This window comes from Lactuca virosa, chromosome 5 (genome assembly GCF_052849685.1).
Source record: "Lactuca virosa cultivar CGN04683 chromosome 5, Lactuca_virosa_CGN04683_v6, whole genome shotgun sequence".
In the NCBI taxonomy this organism is placed as follows: Eukaryota; Viridiplantae; Streptophyta; class Magnoliopsida; order Asterales; family Asteraceae; genus Lactuca; species Lactuca virosa.
Window position 1 is genome coordinate 199,407,770 of NC_136430.1, and position 17,435 is coordinate 199,425,204.

The window sequence follows — 17,435 nt, forward strand, 5'->3', positions numbered from 1 at the left end:
GTTATAAACATATGTGTGTCATATTAGTGATTTTAATGCAAGAAGGATGTTCAAGGAATGCTCTTTGAATGTGAGATTTCATTTCCATTGAATTGGTTTTGTAAACAATTTCCAATGGAATGCTTTGTAATATCATTAGCAAAGTCTTTGTGAATTTAATGCCTTGACATTATAAAAGGATCACTGCATGTAAGTTTAGACTCTAACACATTCTAGTAGTGGCAAGAATTTGGTATTCTTACACTTATGATAATGATTTGGAATTATAAGATGAGCATCATTGGAAATGTATTCAATTGATCTGTTTCACAAAGGAAGGATATAAGATAAACATAGTGTGCATGCTTAGAGCATGGCATAACTTATGTTTCAATTCAAGTATTATGTTGATTACTCAAAACATTATACAAGGAATAAGGTCTAATTAATATGGTGATTAAATAATAAGTGTTTTATTTATATTCAAAAGTTTTGAGAGCATATTGGATAAGGTTATTCTTGTGTTTCACTTCACATGTTTTACTTCCTGAATAACTGGGTTATTCGAACATCCACAGTCGATCATACTTCTGGAAGTAAGTAGTGAGTTAAGACTATCATGATACCGACTGTAGATTTTCTAAGAGCTTAGATATGGCACAAGTTTGTTGCAGTGTTCATGAGTACTCCTAAAATAGGAATTTGAGTATTTGATAAACCCACGCTCAGAGAATTACTTCATAGATTTTATAACGAGTAATTTCTGAGACGATGATATCTTATATTCTTGAAACGAAGACATGAGTTATTGTTTGTGAACCATTAGAGGTGCAACATTTGGGGCACTGAGCTTTCAAGAGTCAAGGATCTTCAAGATTGTTCTTGTTATTACTACATAACAAGCAAGGTAATATTCAAACAATAATTTCATCTGGATTTTGAAAATTGTATGCTAGATCTAGGGTTATTGTTTTGGTATTCAATTTTCATGTTCAATTAGTGAAAAACATAGATCCAAAGAAATTAGGGTTTCATGATCACATAGGAATGTAGCTATGCTCAAAACCCATCAGATATCGCAGCCTCCATTGACCTTGAGACCCATTTTCGAAACCTTAATCGTCCCAAGAGTGTTGTGAGTTTATTGTTCAGCTTTTGGTGTATTTTGGTGCGTATTCTTGAAGAAGGTGTTTGGTTCAAGTTAGGAGTTCAAAGGAAGGCTTGTAGATCTAGACTCTCTACTCCATTTCTAGCTATTTTGAGGTATAAATATCGGAACTTGCTCTTTAGAAGTTTAGATCTATGGTTATGAAATATGTGTCCTTTTTTTGGATCTCATGGATGAGATCTAGTGGTTGTTACCACTTCAAGATCTTTGAGTTGCCAGTCTTGGCATTTCTGAGGTTTAAGAACCTTAAAGTTGGCATATTTAGGGTTAAGAGTCATCCATGCATGGTTTATGGTGCTTAATATGAGTCTTAATTGTTATTTTTAGAAGTTGGGTCCCATTAAGTCATGCAAACTGATACAGTCGCCAACTTTATCAGTTAAGGGCTTGTAATGAAGCTTCCATGAGGGTTGAATGTAATGAGGTGAAGTGATTAAGTCAAAAATTGAGTTTTTGGACTAAAGCAGTTACGCCCCGTGTAAAGCTTAGTACGCCCCGCATAATGATCAAGTTCCTCGTTCAGGATTTACGTGTATGCTGAGAGTACCAAGGGAGGTACACGTAGGCTCGGTGTGGGATTTTTGGGTTAGATTTCGTTTTGGGCCTTAAGTGTTTGAAGTTTTGGTTTTGGGCTTATTGTATTAGGAATTTTGTCAGAGGAATATAAGAGTCTTGGAACTTTTTGTTGGACTTGCCATTTTTTACCTAAGTTTAGTGTTGGGCCTAATTAGTGGGTCATCTTTAGACCTAATGTTTGGACTTAGTCTTAGAAACTAATCGAGTTTAGTTGTGGATTTGGCTATGTGTTTGGGGATGGTGTACTGCAACATCATTTGTAGGATCTGTTTATCATCCTAGGTGAGTCTTCTCATTATACTTACATGTGTGGTAATTTAAGTGTGACCGGTGGGTCTTATTCGTGTTATTGAGCGGAGGGTCTTATTCCTATTATTGAACGGATGGTCTTATTTGCTTTACTGAGATATGTGTTATTATGCATCATGTCTTTGTGACTTATGCTATTATATTACTATGTGTATATATTGAGTTGTGACAGGAGGGTCCATACTGAGATGTGAGTCCGGAGGGTCTTCATTGAGACACATGATCGGAGGGTCCTTATCGAGATTTAGCCATGAGAGTCTAATTATTTGTGTATGTGGTATGTTGGGTAACTCACTAAGCTTCGTGCTTACAATGTTGATTTAAATGTGTTTCAGGTAATTTTGTAGATTCCGGGAAGGCGGATGCATGATTGTACACATTTTCCGGCTTATGATGTCTTGTGGATTTTGGGATACTCTGATATTGTTTTAATAATGATGCATAATTCCGTGATGACTTGGATTTATGAATAATGTTTAGTGAATTAAAAATGAAAATTTTGTCTTGAAATTCTTGTTGTTACATAATTATTGATACAAAACTTTGTCATATTTTAATTTTAAATGATAAAAAGAATATATTATGTGTAAAAAATAAGTTAACAATGTCTAATGAAACTTTTTTTTGGTGAGAAATAATATACATTCTATGTGTTTAAGTTCGATTTAAAAGTAAGATAAGTTAATGAAATTTAATGAAAATAATTTAGAGAAAAGAAATCTAAAAGTATTTGGAACAAATAAATTACAAAAATGTTTCATTTCTATAATAAACTAATGTATCTAATCCCAAAAGTAGGTCCTCCATAAAATATAAATAATAGCATTCTACTTTGGTTTAACACCGTTTAAGAAACAAAAGCAATAACATACAAGTTTATGTTTGTCGTGTGTGTCTTAAGCAACATGTCATGTATACATAGTCCTCTATTGGTTATCTTTGTCATGTGTGGCCTTATGTAACCAAAATGAAAATTTGCTTTTAGTCTCCTATACCGTTATAGTAAATTGTTTAGAGTTGATATTATTTGAAAGACCAAATTACCCCTAAATTCTTCATCACAGTTACCTAAAGTTATAAAAAAAATTATAAAAATGAAAATTTAAAACTAAATTACAAAAATAAAACCACACTAAACAATAACTCGAAAATCAATTAAGGAAGATTAAAAAAAAAGTAAATTGGCTAAGACCTCGATAAAGGAGACAAAACAACATGATCGAATATGCAATATTAGCAAAAGTGTGTAAGAAAATTGTAAATCGTGTAATATTAAGATTTGGCTTAATTTCAAGTCATATAAATTATAACTAATCAGCACAAAAACCTGCATGCACCTTTTGTAAAACTCTTAGACCCGGTTTGGTAGTTGCTGATTGAGAAAGTGCTAATTCGGAAAGATCTGTCTGGGTAATAAATTCTGACTGAGTAAGAAACCATGTTGTTTGACTGTACATCTGACTGAATGTTCTGACCGATGAAAAATGACTATTTTACCCTGCATGGTTGAAGTTGTTGAATAATTATAAAAACATACATATGCTCATTCAATATAAAATCCAAACAAATTATTGCAAAACAACACAACTCAAAAATCAAAACCCCAACAGAGCAACTATTAATCTACCATCAAATTATTATTAATTTTGTTAGAAACTTTTATAATTGCTGACAATCCACAAGATATTCATATTCTTCTAGGCTACTACTCCAAAAATCCTCAAATCAAGAACAATATACAAGACTTATAACTTCGTGGTGTACAAATCATCTTATTAGATCATTATATTTTAATTTGGGCTATCATTGTCAGAAAATATCATCATGAGCAGTAAATACCCTACCTCTTGATGGAACATTCATAACTTTTCTTCTTCCGCTAGTGCCCTTAATCTCATTGTTGATGGTTGTGTTACCATCTTTTTTTTAATCTCTGGTATTCACAATCACAGACCCAAACTTGTTCCCTCTTCAATGTTTGGTAAGTGGTAACTCTAGTTTCAATAGCTTTGATCATGATGAAGAAACTTCTTTCTTCTGTGAGATTATAAACTTGATTTTGAAAAATCTGATCAATATCAAAATCTGATCTTCTGTGAGATTATAAACCTAGTTGATGAAGGATCATATCCTATTGGGAATAAAGGATAATACCAGGAAGCGTTCTATGGAATTTATAATCTCCAAAAGTAACATTAAATAGAAGATATGTATGTATGTGTTCAGGTATTAAACAACCAACATAAGCACAATCACTTGAAAAATCATAACTTTTATCTCTCTTAACAGCAAAATAACATTCAAGAGCGAAAGATAATCAAGAACAAACAGAAAAAATCGGAACTTTCCCATTCAGATTTTGAAAAATCAAGAGCACAAATCGGAACAGCAAAATAATCATAATTTTTATCCCTCTCAATAGTAAAAATTGGAACTTTTATGAAATAGATTTCATGAATTAAGAGCACAAATGAGCCGCTAAAAGAGGATAAAGAAAGGAGAATGCGTACCTGATGAGAAGAGGAGAATGCGTACCTAATGAGAAGAGGAGAACCTGCGATTGAAGGTGTTGGAAGAATCAATTTCCAGAATCGATTGAAGGGGCTGGAAGAATCGATTTCAAGAATCGGTTTCCAAAACAAACTCATGAAGGAGGCCTGAAAGACGAATCGTAAGGAGGGCACAACTTGGAAACGCTTCTTCCATTCTCAGTCAGTCGATTCTTTTCTTCTTACCAAGCCAGACCTCTCTTATCGAGTAAGATGGACAAAATTGATTTACCAAACTGTTTTGGCTGACCGAGTCAGTCAAAAACGTCTGACCCGACTCGGTTAGACAGGGCCTTATATGTTGTCTGCTCATGTCATCACTTTTTTTAATAAACAAAAAAGTGTCTGAAACTTCTACGGTTCATCTTCCATCAAAAAATCTGCAATCATTTAAACAAATATATAAATTTGAAAACCAAACAAATGCCAATTCACTTGTTTCGATATTTATTCACACAACTTTTAGCTAGAATATTTTTTGTGGGGGCACACAAGAGACATACCCTCATGTAGGCAATAACGTAACCCCATATAACTAGTAATCTAATAGATGACCAAAAATTGTCAGCTATTTAGATTTATTAATGAAAATAGAACACAATATAAATTGCTCATCTATTGGTTAAATAAGATCAATAACATAGACAACATTAAGAACAATAAGAAATCTCCATATGCTTCATTGATTAACATTCATTGTAAAGTAATAACCATTTTTGTAACAAAGCTACCTAATTGATTGGATTACATTCAATGGAAAAGTAAATTGCTATAAAAATGGCAGGATCCACAATCAAACGTAAATCCCATTTCTAATGTATAAACCAAAAAAAATCCACAAACAAAATGAAAAACCAAAAAACAAAAATCTAGTAATTCAACAAGAAGAAAATAAAAGTACAGGACCATACTTTATACAACCATTTAAATAGTTTTGTTTTTTAAAAAAATTTGAAACTAATGTATGTCATTGTACTGTTGAAATGGTCACATTAAGGCGCCATACTTTGATCTTAGGGAATGGAGAGGTTTATAGTTGGGTTTCTCGGCATTTGGATAATTTTACCCTTCTCTTCATTTTCTATCCTATCACTTCATCAGTAAAAAAAGGTTGATCACATTCGATTTTACCTTTGAAAAAAGCAGCATGATATAATAGTGGAAATGAGACCGTGCAATCATAACACCAAGCTCAATGGAAGTGGAAGCCATGAGATCGGACTCCCTCTTGATTACCCATGTGCTGTTATGAAGACTAACGTTCCTACCAACTAGTAATAATCAAATTTGAAAGAAATCTCACCTTAATGTAATTTTACAAAGATTCATGGGATAAACCTTAAATCTCTCTTAATACACTTTCAATAAAACACCGACGCCAATAAAAATGAATGATGAAATATTCCATATTCTTCTTGTCTTGCATTAAAATATCTCGGAACAAACCACATTTCTAAGATACAACTATTCCAGAATAACATATTAAATATTATAATCTAGAAAAAAATGGAAGTTTCATAGTAAAACATACCGAACCTATAATCTCACAGCTGGTGCTAGATCCCAGTTAGGGTTTGGCGGAGTCGATCAGTTCTTCTTTACACCAGACCTCATCAGAACCATCATCTCTTACATATAGTTCAATCGATATTTTCCCATGTTCCTTTCCAAATTCTCCATCATAAAAACTCATTTCACTTTCTAATTTGTCATAACTACCATCGTATTTGTCTCCATCTTCTACAATGATCGACTGAATGAGAACTCTAGTTTGTAATCAATTAAGAGATTGATTCCCGGCTCCAACTCCATTTCTAACAGCAAAATTAGGGTTATAATGAATGGGTTTGGAATTGTAATCGTATAAATAAAGAGATTGATAAACAATTTTGAAACCATTACCTTCAACAATCACTAGAATTTAGGAGTTGATTTATCGCATAGAATTTGGAAACTCTTTAGTGTTTCCAACGTCATAGCAAGAATGAAGGCGAATGGGTTATTAAGAGGTAGAAAGGGCATTTCGGAACTTCAAATAGAAACTTTGAGCATAAAAATTCACTAGGAGAGGCCTCAGCAATTGCTAGGTGCCAATTAAGTACTCATTTATTAGGATAAAAGATTTTGATAGTTGTCAGGGAAATTTAGCTTTCTCTTTGCTCATTTCAAAATATGTTTGTTTGTTTTAATCAATCAACCTTATCTTGTGATTTGATGTTTCTATATATATATATATATATATATATATATATATATATATATATATATATATATATATATATATATATATATATATAGGGTGAGGTTCACTAGCGAATCATAATTAACAAGGAACCAAGGAACCAATCGTGAGCGCCGGAAATCATAATGATCAACGGCCAAGGAAATAGATGTACACTTGTACATTGGACGCACACACCCCAGATTATACCAAAAAATCCACCTCCTTACCAAAAAACTCACCTGTTTTTTTCATTTAAAATTTTTTAGGCCATATTTTTTATAAAAAAAAAAAGCGAATATACTGTTGTTCTCGATTTTTCGTCCTCTTTCCATAGAGATCAATGATGATATATAAAAAACAAACTTTTTTTTTCGAAAAAAACTCATTTCATTTTGTTAGTTTTTTTCAATATTTAAGTTTATTTTTATCAAAAAAAAACTAATTATACCAAAAATATTAATTTTTTGTACTCTATTAATAAACATCAACACCGATTAAAAAAAACCTTGATCGGTGTAGATTCACATTGTGAACCTAAACTGTAAATATTTCATTTTTTAACATTCACAATGTAAAAAAGCTCGATCAGTTCAGATTCACATTGTGAATCTAACTTTCTATTATGCACGCTATGAATCTGAGAAGGTTCAGAATGTGAATCTGAACAGGTTCTGAATACGAATTTGAATAGGTTCATAATATGAATCTGAACTAAAATATTGTTTTTTTTTAACATGAATATAAATCTATGTTTAAAAAGTACAAAAAAACATGAATTTTGATATATTTATTATTTTTTTTTCTATAAAAAAAATAGATCATATCTTTTCAACAAAGAAAATGAAGTTAGTTTTTTTCGAAAAAAAAAGTTCGTTTTTTATATATCATCATGGATTTCTTTGGAAAGAGGATGAAAAATCGTGAACAACGGTATACTCGGTTTTTTTTAGATAATAAACATGGGCTAAAAAATTTTAAACGGAAAAAAGGAAACGAGTTTTGTTATAATCCGGTGCATTTGCGTCCATTGTAAAAGTCTACAACCATTCCTTTTGTCGTTGATCGCTTTAAATTTCGACGCTTTCGATTGGTTCCTTGGTTCTTTGATTAATAACGGTTCTTTATTGAAATTTTCCAACTATATATATATATATATATATATATATATATATATATATATATATATATATATATATATATATGGGGCTAGGTTATAATGTAGATCACATCTATTGTATGGACGTAGGGACAATTCTGCACCAACTATTTATAGATAATATAGACTTTTTGAAATTGTTTTTAGAATATAAAACAACAATTATGGATGCAAGTTAAAAAGTGTTTTAAGGGTAATATCGACCTTTTGTATATCTTGATTTTAGGCAACTAATTAGACAAATCCATAAATTTAGGAAACTCATCCAAATCAAATTAATTATATTAGTTATTATCCATAATACTTAAAGAATACTTATATATTTTTTCAAAATTCAGAATCCATAAACAAGCAAAAATTGAAATTTTAGAAATTTATATAAGGCAAACCAAAGTTTTTTCCATTGCTCCTTTAAAATCAGAATTTCAAATCGAATAGAATCTCCATAATCAGACTTTCAAATCGAGGAGCATTCTTAAAGAATGTTTATAAATATTCTTTAAAACAAAATACATTTCTAAAAAAATTACAACAACACCAAAATAAGAATAACAACCATCAAATCGAGCATTTTAGCAGAATATAATGATGAATTGTATTTTCTTTGGTGACATTGTTCATCTCTATCACATACACAATCATCCAGACGCCAGACTCTTCATTATCGTGTTCTTTTCATGCATTCTATGAGAATAATTGTCATGAAATCGAGCATTCGATGAGAATAACTGCAATAGAACCTTGGAAAAATCATTCTTATTTGACTCTACCATAATCATTCTTATGTGATTATACCGAAAGTAGAATTATGGCAGAATCGTTCGTGTGTGATTCTACTAGAATATAATACTATTTATAGATTATTCAAATACAAGACTACATTAGCTTTAAAATATTCTTAAAGAGTGAAACACTTTGAAGATGAGAATAACACCCAATGATGAGGAAACAAAATCATTCTCACAGAATTTGCTTAATTACCTTTAGAGTAAAACAAAATAACTTGAAAGAATAAATATGATATGTTCAATCTTTCTTGTCATTAACTAAACAAACAATGTTAAAAATATACAATCATGGTTTAGTAATGCACATTATTCAACAATTCAAGAAAACAAAAATCACTTGATACTTAAAGAATCATAAATGATGAAAGTCGTGAATCTTACTAGCTAACTCCCAATCAGGAGGTATAGAGATGAAAAAAGAAAGTGAACAACATACAAAATAAATCACATGTTGGAATGTTTTTGTTCCCTATAAATGAATTGTGTATGTATGATTATTGATTCCAATAAATAAAAGAGAGGATTTTATTTAGAAACTATACACCTTCAACTCCTACTTTATGCATTCACGAAGCTCTTGATAATTGTATCAGATTTGAAATTGAAACTCTTTATGCACTCACGAAGCCCTTGATAAACTATATCTGATTTGAAATTGCAACACCTGGAAGGGTAACAATTCCCAACAACATCTCTGATGAAGCACATGGTCTAATATGATAAATACCAGAGATAACTTCAAATAATTATGAATAAACCATTTAGCTCGGTAATCATGAACTCAATCAAACTGAGTTCCATTACAATAATGATAGAAATTTGAACTTTCCAGAGTAATTCCTTTGGCAACCAAAGTACGATATACAAATGAACTAATCAAACTATAAGGGCTTTGAGTTTCATGATTAATGTCTAAAAAATCACTAAATTCAACTGTTAATCAAATAAACATTCGATTAAGTGGAGTTATATGAATTGAAGAGTCAATGAAATTAACAGATTATTTTGTTCAACCATTTTAGCGAACAGTTGGCGGGCAAAATTAAGCACACATATTTTAGGAAGAAAAACAACAAGTTGGGATGGAAGTAGATAGGGAATAAGGGTAGAAGCGGCCAAGGACAAGGAAAGAAGGATTTTATGTTAAAAAAGATGAAGGAAAATCACTTACCTTAATATTATAAATATGGAAGAGGATTACTTGTTCGAAAGTAAAGTGAGAGGACCAACAGAGGTATCCTAAAATGTGTATGAAATCATTGTCTGGATGATCTAGAAAAAAAATATAGAAACGGATTCAAACCCTAAAAAAGTTGAAATTTTGGTTGGTTTAAATTCAACCAAAATCTAAAACGAAAGGGGAAGGGTGGATATTCACCAAGAAAAGCAAAACACTTGAGGAGCATTTCTATTTACCTGATTCGGAAGCGACGATGATAGATGTGGCATGAAGTCCCATGGAATGATGGTCTGGCCTGTAGAGGGATGGATGGTGGGAATGGATAGTGAGGGGCTTCTATCAGGCAGTGCCTTTTCCAATTATGATGGTCCGAACTCTAATGGAACTAGGCGGCGTGAATGATTTGTAAGTCAGCGATGATTTTAAAGAAAGTGATGGAGAAAGATAATTGTGATTAGTAAGATGATGAAGGTAAATACCATAATTATAAGGGATTATATTTGATATAACTAATTAACATTATTACTAAATATGTAAGTTTACAAATATACCCTTATCTTGGTGTTTGAAATGATTGGACCATATTGATCCCTATATCCACACAATAGTTGTCTATCCACATTTGAACATACCTCTCTTTTTCTCTCTCTCTCTCTCTATATATATATATATATATATATATATATATATATATATATATATGTAGAAAGAGAGAGAGAGAGAGCTAGGTTTAGGTATTTAAAGTAATTATTGTGTTATTGTATGCATAAATATGGGCCAATCAAAATTTAAAATAAAAATAAATAATTAAATAAAGAAATAAGGGTAAATAGGTAATTTGATAATTAGTTTCCACAAATAATATCCTATAATTATGGTAACCATTGACTTCAGCTACCTAGGGTTTCTCTATCCATCGACTTTTTAAAAGCATCATCTACCTAGGTCCGCCAAGTGCTGAAGCAAGAAGCGGGAAAGTGTATCAATTGCCTGTCACCGGCAGATCTTGTCGACACCAAAATCACGTCCCTTCTCTTCCAGCCGTCATTGACTCATTCCCTCCATAATCAATAGCAACCAGCGACCAGCAAGGCAGCAGCCACCATTTGGCCCATCGCATATTTGCAGGTGCAGGTCAAAATCAATGAGAATAGGCGTGCCTTCCTTCACCTCTTGCAAAATTGATCGACATGAGCCAAGGAAATAAGAAAAAAACTACAGCTCTCCTTGTGTACCTTCATCGGTTCTTCATGTTCTTGTTTCAACAATCACGTCCCCAAAAATCAATATGGCTCTTGTTCTGTATCCACCTTTTATCGACGCCACACACACAAGAATAAATCGTAGGTATCAATATTAAACTCGAAATTGGATCTCTTCGCTTCTTTAATCGATCACACCCTTCATTCTCTTCTTGCTTTCTTGAAAGCGATCACAGGTTCCTATTGATCTAGAGTGAAATAACAATCCACTAGTTGACTTTTCACCCTTCAAATGCACTGTTGAAAACTGATTTTCTTATTTTCTGATTTCTTATTGATCCATCCCAAACGAAATCCCCAATAAAAATGTACGAAATTAGGAATCTTCTATTGGATAATTCAAAAATACAGTCTTGAATGATGACATTGAACGAAACCTATGCAAAATTGCTTACATTTACAAGCTCCAAGGCATAGATTAACGATAATCTGATATAAACGAATGTAAGGTACATTGGTTTTCTGATAGACTCGATGTGTTTAGGTTTATTGGGAATTTGTTCTGATTGTCTAATTTTTACAGGAAATTGTAAGTTGTTTTGATGCACACCAAGTGCTCGCTAAAATGCTTCAACTGAATGGTATTTCTTTGTTTATAGTATTCTATCAGAAAATAATGTTTTTTTATGATAATCATGAACATATTCTGTTAGAATGCCTTGAATTAATATAATTATTGGTAAATGAATTCCAATTCTATCAGAATGGAATCACGAATTCCAATTATGCTATAATGGAATATGGATATTTTCTCACAAATTTATTCATTGGATTTGTTTCCACAAAAGCTGATGCTTGAAGAACGGAACAAAGAATTTGAACGACACCTCTTAGCAACATTATTCTTTTAGAATATATTAGTGTACTTGTTAGATTTTGATGTTTTTATCCCAAATTGAAAGTTTTTAGTTTTATTCTTTGACAATAAATGTAATTCTTAGCAATTGTTACATGTATTCTATAAGAATTAATATAATTTTTGTTTTAATTCTTCAATTGCTGGTTCGAGAATTTGTTATTCTACAAGAAATATGTTCAAGAATATTTTTATTATTTTATGGTTCTAGAATATTTTTATTTTTGAACATACTCAAACATATTCTGTCAGCATGTCTGAATTAAAAATCTTATAATTTGTAAAATCGGATTTTAAAATTAATTAAATCAATGATCCCTTAAAATATGCAAATTTCCTTTATTAAATCTATATTAATTGACTAAAATACCTGTGACAACCCGAAATTTCTATCTTGTACAGTCAATCAAAGTCAAACTTGTTTCTGCTATCATTTAGCATTGTTTAGAGTCCGTTTGAGTGTTCTAAGCCTAGTATATTCAACAATCGGGTGTTAGGAAGTATCTGCTCGAGTCCATTGTACCTTAATCAAGCCTTAAACACATTAAGAGGAGTTTACGGCCAAACCTTCATGTTTGGGCCGTAAACTCATGATTTTGGTCGTGAACTCATGTTTAATACATGGGTTTACATCATTTTCCTCATTTCTTATCCATTTCAAGGCTAGAAACCTCATTTCTCTCTCAAGTATCATAAGATCTTCATCCCGATCTTCCAAAAATGTAAGAATTCTTTCTCTTGATTAGTTGTTACATCTCTTTATCTAGTGATTATACATGATTTCATCCATGAAATCTCTTCATTTTGATAGATTTTCAAGTGTTCTTCATTTCACCAAGAACACACACTAGTGTTCTTGGACCTTAAACACCCTTACAAGCTTCTTATAAGTAAGTACACTACTCGTAGCTTGTTATATGCTTGAATCACTTGTTAAACCTTAGAAAACATCAAGAAACTCATGAACATATGGTGTTTACGGCGAAGGCAATCACCTTGGGCCGTAAACACTAATAAGTGGTGCATTCGTGCCACCACTCCTTCCTAAGGCTTAGACTTGAACCTTGGACACTTCCTAATGACTTGTAAGACCTTGAAACACAATTTGGTACAAAATACCATGCGTTTACGGCCGTAAACTCATGGGGGTTTACACTTGGGCCGTAAACTCATGTGATACATCCATGTTGGCAGTAAACTCCAATGTGAGGCCATACTTCCCTTAGATGCAACCCTGTGGTACTTCTAGCACTTGAATTAAAGTGTTTTCCATGTCCTAGGGTGTCTTTACTTGCTTAATTAGTTGTTAAATCACTATTTAGATACATATATGTGTCATTATATGTTAAATAGGATCCGTGTGTGTGCTCAAGTCTTCACTTGACACTTAGCATCCTATACCACTCGTTCATCCAAACCACTCACTACAGGTGAGTTCATACCCTTTAATCTACCTTTTAAATGATTTTAAATGCTCTTATGGGGGGGTACAAGTTCAAACATTATAGTTATTATATCAATCACATGTGATTAATAACTATAAAACAAATGGATTTACTATACTTTCAGTTCTTTTATCAAACAAACTACTTCAAACTTTTTATCAAACTTGTTTTACATGTTAAACTCTTTATCAAACTTTGTTCTTATATGCCAAACTGCTTTTGAGTCGTTTCATAGAATGTCATCAAGTCATCAATATTTATTATCAAACTCTTCAAAAGGTTTTACAAAACTTCTTTTTAAACTTATATATTGTCAAAACCATGTCTAGTGCATATATAGGTATATAAGTAAGGTTTGAAGGACTTAGGACTGATAACACACTTTACTTCTTGTTCCTTGTTTGATTGTCGACTTAGAGTACCCTGTTGTTTTTCCGAGTGTCGTTTGATCCTTAGTTATATACTATGTATAGATGTATAAGACATAAAAGCCTTTATCTCAGTTCAATACATTCAGTTATACAAACAATTCTACTAGTAAACTATAATAGGTATAGTTTAGGAAGATACTACTCATTACTTCTAGTACAATGAAGCATACAAAGAGTCAGTTCATACATGAGTCAATACTTACTATATGAGAAATAGAACATACTATATGAGAAACAGGACATACTATATGAGAAACAGAACATACTATATGAGAAACAGAACATACTATATGAGAAACAAAGAGAACATACTACATACTATACAGAGAGAACATACAATACTCAAGTACATACATTACATATAAAAGTATACAATAACATAATTGTGAACCATTGTTCGGGGCATGGTATCACTGTCATGGCTCGATTTGTATCCCGGGTCTCCTGGAGGGAGAGCGTGAATTTATGTATAGATCTATACTGGACTGACTATCCTACACCTTGTTGTTCGCTACAGTGGGACTTGCAAGTCTATGGGTGCCAAATGTCATTTCTTCTGACGTCTTTCATCGTCGTCTTATTAGTCGAAAGTATGACGCAACCATTTCACATTATATCTTAAATAACAATTGGTTTAAGGTAGTTAGTACATCAGTAGTTACTATAATACAACACTACAGTACTTTATTATTGCCCCATTGCATTCACATTGTGATCTTCTCACATAAAGGATAATGTAAAAACTATATTTTGGTTAATGATAGTCACACATGGGAAAATACACACACTTACAAGAAACAAACATACAGAAAATTTGATGCCTTGGTAGAAGGGTACATTTAGTAGGAAATATAGGATTTTCTAGGAGATACAAACATTTACAAACTTACACATCAAACACTTAGAAAGATTTTCATACAAACAATGACACTAAAATGCGTATGAACTCACCAACTTTAAAGCTGATAAAATCTTTCAAAATAACTTGTATTCTCAGGTCATCAGTAGACAGGTACTGATGCCAGGTTTTGAGAAGATGGAGCTTGTTCAAGACTCATCTCTTATTTTGATTTACATTTTTGGTGTATTATAAACTTCATAGAACACACTTGTATTAAATTAAATTATTAATGCAATGGATGATGTTGTTGCTTGTTTACTACTATGCTTTGTTGTGATACTATACATGACGTCCTCCACCCCAGAATGTTTCCGCCGTTCTGGTTTTCGGGTGTGACAGATTGGTATCAGAGCATCGTTTGTAGTGAATCGAGTATATCAACCCATAAAAGATATACAAACTATAAACACAGCGGCATTAAAATACTCTGATCAAGAGTTTATACTTTTAAATACTAAAATATTTAACCAAGTATACATACCTGCATTCATACTAAAATCAGTGTCTCTAGGACAGAACAAAAGTATTACGATTGTTGAACATCACAAGTAGACTCGGGCATGTATGATCAGTTCTGGGAGTGACATAGCCTGATCAACTATGTTGGTCCGACAAGTGATTAACATGTGCCCGAGAATGGTTGTGATGTGGCAACAAGTCTAAAAACTTACCAATACTACTACAATGAAAAAATTAAGACATAAACCTAAAATACTATAGGAGTATTTTGTGTTACAATAATTCTTATCTGATAACTAAAAAGGTCTTTATTAGTAGGTCAATAGTTGCTAAGTGGATACGCTGAGGTTATATGTAACTAGGATGTCATGGACTTAGAATTGTAATCTTTGCTTTACCCCCTGTTCCTTGTTTGGTTGTGGCTTTGGAGTTAGGGTCACTTATTCAAAGGTCTATCATGTTTTGATTACATATAACTGGTATGCACTTTACAAGTATTGAAGTAACTGATAAAGATCATCTTATAATTATCTAATTAGTACGTCTATTAATTATTTCTTTATCCCTTTTCTCACGTAGATAACATGGCTGGATTCCATCCCCACGGCGACCCGTACTTCCCAAACGAAGGCAATGCTAGATGGCTTGAAGAAGAGCCAGAAGATGATCATCCAATCACTTTGGACGATCACCACGATGAAGGCCTTTCTAATAGTTCTGACTCCGAGCCAGAAGTCAACAACCTACCACAAGAGGCTCCAATCCCAAACCTTAACCCCCGACCAACATTTCAAGGTCCCACACCCTTGTGGGCGACAAACTTGAACCGTTGGAGTGATAAGTAAGGTCAGCCCTTACCCTTCAATGGAGACCGAAGCTTTTACAATTTAAGCATGGGTGGCTCAGCTGACCGAGTCCTGCCCATCATGGTCCGTAGGATTGCTCGGAATGTCGAGCAAGGTCGGGCAGCCATCGACCGAGTCATGGAAATTGACACCAACTCTGGTGTTAACACGGTCCGCAGTCGCCATCTCGAAGACTCTATGGAAAGGACTAGGAGATCCAATGAGGCTCTGCAGCAACAGTTAGCTGCATGCTGAGCCGAAGTCATAGAACTTCGAGTGCGTCAGAGAGCTGATGAGCGACATCTTCAGGACATAGTTCGTCAACTGGCTGATATGAGGGTCCGCTCGAGGAGTACCCGTCGCCGGTAGAAGATGTCTACCTCATCTTTCCTTTTGGCTTAAGGAATAGCCTTTCTTACCTATGCTCTAAGTAGCACTTGTATGTAAAATATCCCTATCTTTCAAGTACTTTAACTAGACTTCTAAATTGTCAACATTTTCCTTTATGGTATGATGTAAGACCTACTGTTAGGTTATTTTTTCCGAACTCATTTAAATCATTAATAATAGTAATATCGGCAGTTATCTAATCTATTGAAAATTCTCTACTCTTGTGTTTCCCTATTCTAATATGGTGTCGCTATTTCAAAACATACACTCATTCGACTGTTGGGCTATGGCAATTTAGTCCATGGATCACTCTCACTATACTTGCAATTGATTCTTACTATCATGTTCATCTTTGTAAACTTTTTAGTTAAAAGATGCCTCCGCGCCGATCAACGAGACGTGATCCTCGGGTAACTTCAACACCACCACCACCTCCTTCTTGAATCGATACGGCAGCTCTAAATGCTGCAGTAGCTGCGGCTGTGGCAACAACCATGGATCAATATCATTCTACTAGTGCCAACGGAGGTGGAACACCTGTCCATTCAACTCAAGGTGAGGTCCTCGTGCGCTCGAGAGAGTGCTCCTACAAGGACTTCACTAATTTCAAGCCAAAGTCCTTTAAAGGGACTGGCAGAGTCATTGCCCTCTCGCAATGGTTCGAGAAGACCGAATCAGACTTCGAAATCTGCTCCTGCCCAGAAGGGAGCAAGGTCAAGTTCGCTGCTTGCACCTTCGAGGAAAAAGCCCTAACATGGTGGAATAGCCATGTCAAGTCACTCACTCTAGTAGTGGCAAATGCTATAGGTTGGGAAGCTCTGAGAGAGCTCATGATTGAAGAATACTGCCCGAGGGGCGAAATCCAGAAATTAGAACAAGAACTATGGAGCCTAACCATGAAGGGCTCCGACATACTT

General features: G+C 33.3%; 1 long non-coding RNA gene across 2 annotated transcripts; it reads right to left on the minus strand.

Annotated features, from left to right (window-relative positions):
- Positions 1 to 3,199: 3,199 nt before the first annotated feature.
- On the minus strand, positions 3,200 to 6,758 carry LOC145117502 (uncharacterized). 2 transcript variants are annotated; one of them, XR_013712695.1, is made up of 4 exons: positions 6,484 to 6,758; positions 6,118 to 6,395; positions 3,877 to 4,961; positions 3,200 to 3,530 (listed from the first exon to the last, which is right to left on the minus strand). It is a non-coding gene; the product is annotated as an uncharacterized LOC145117502 (long non-coding RNA). The 2 variants fall into 2 exon arrangements; XR_013712694.1 differs by having other exon boundaries at positions 6,113 to 6,395.
- Between the last annotated feature and the right edge of the window lie 10,677 nt (positions 6,759 to 17,435).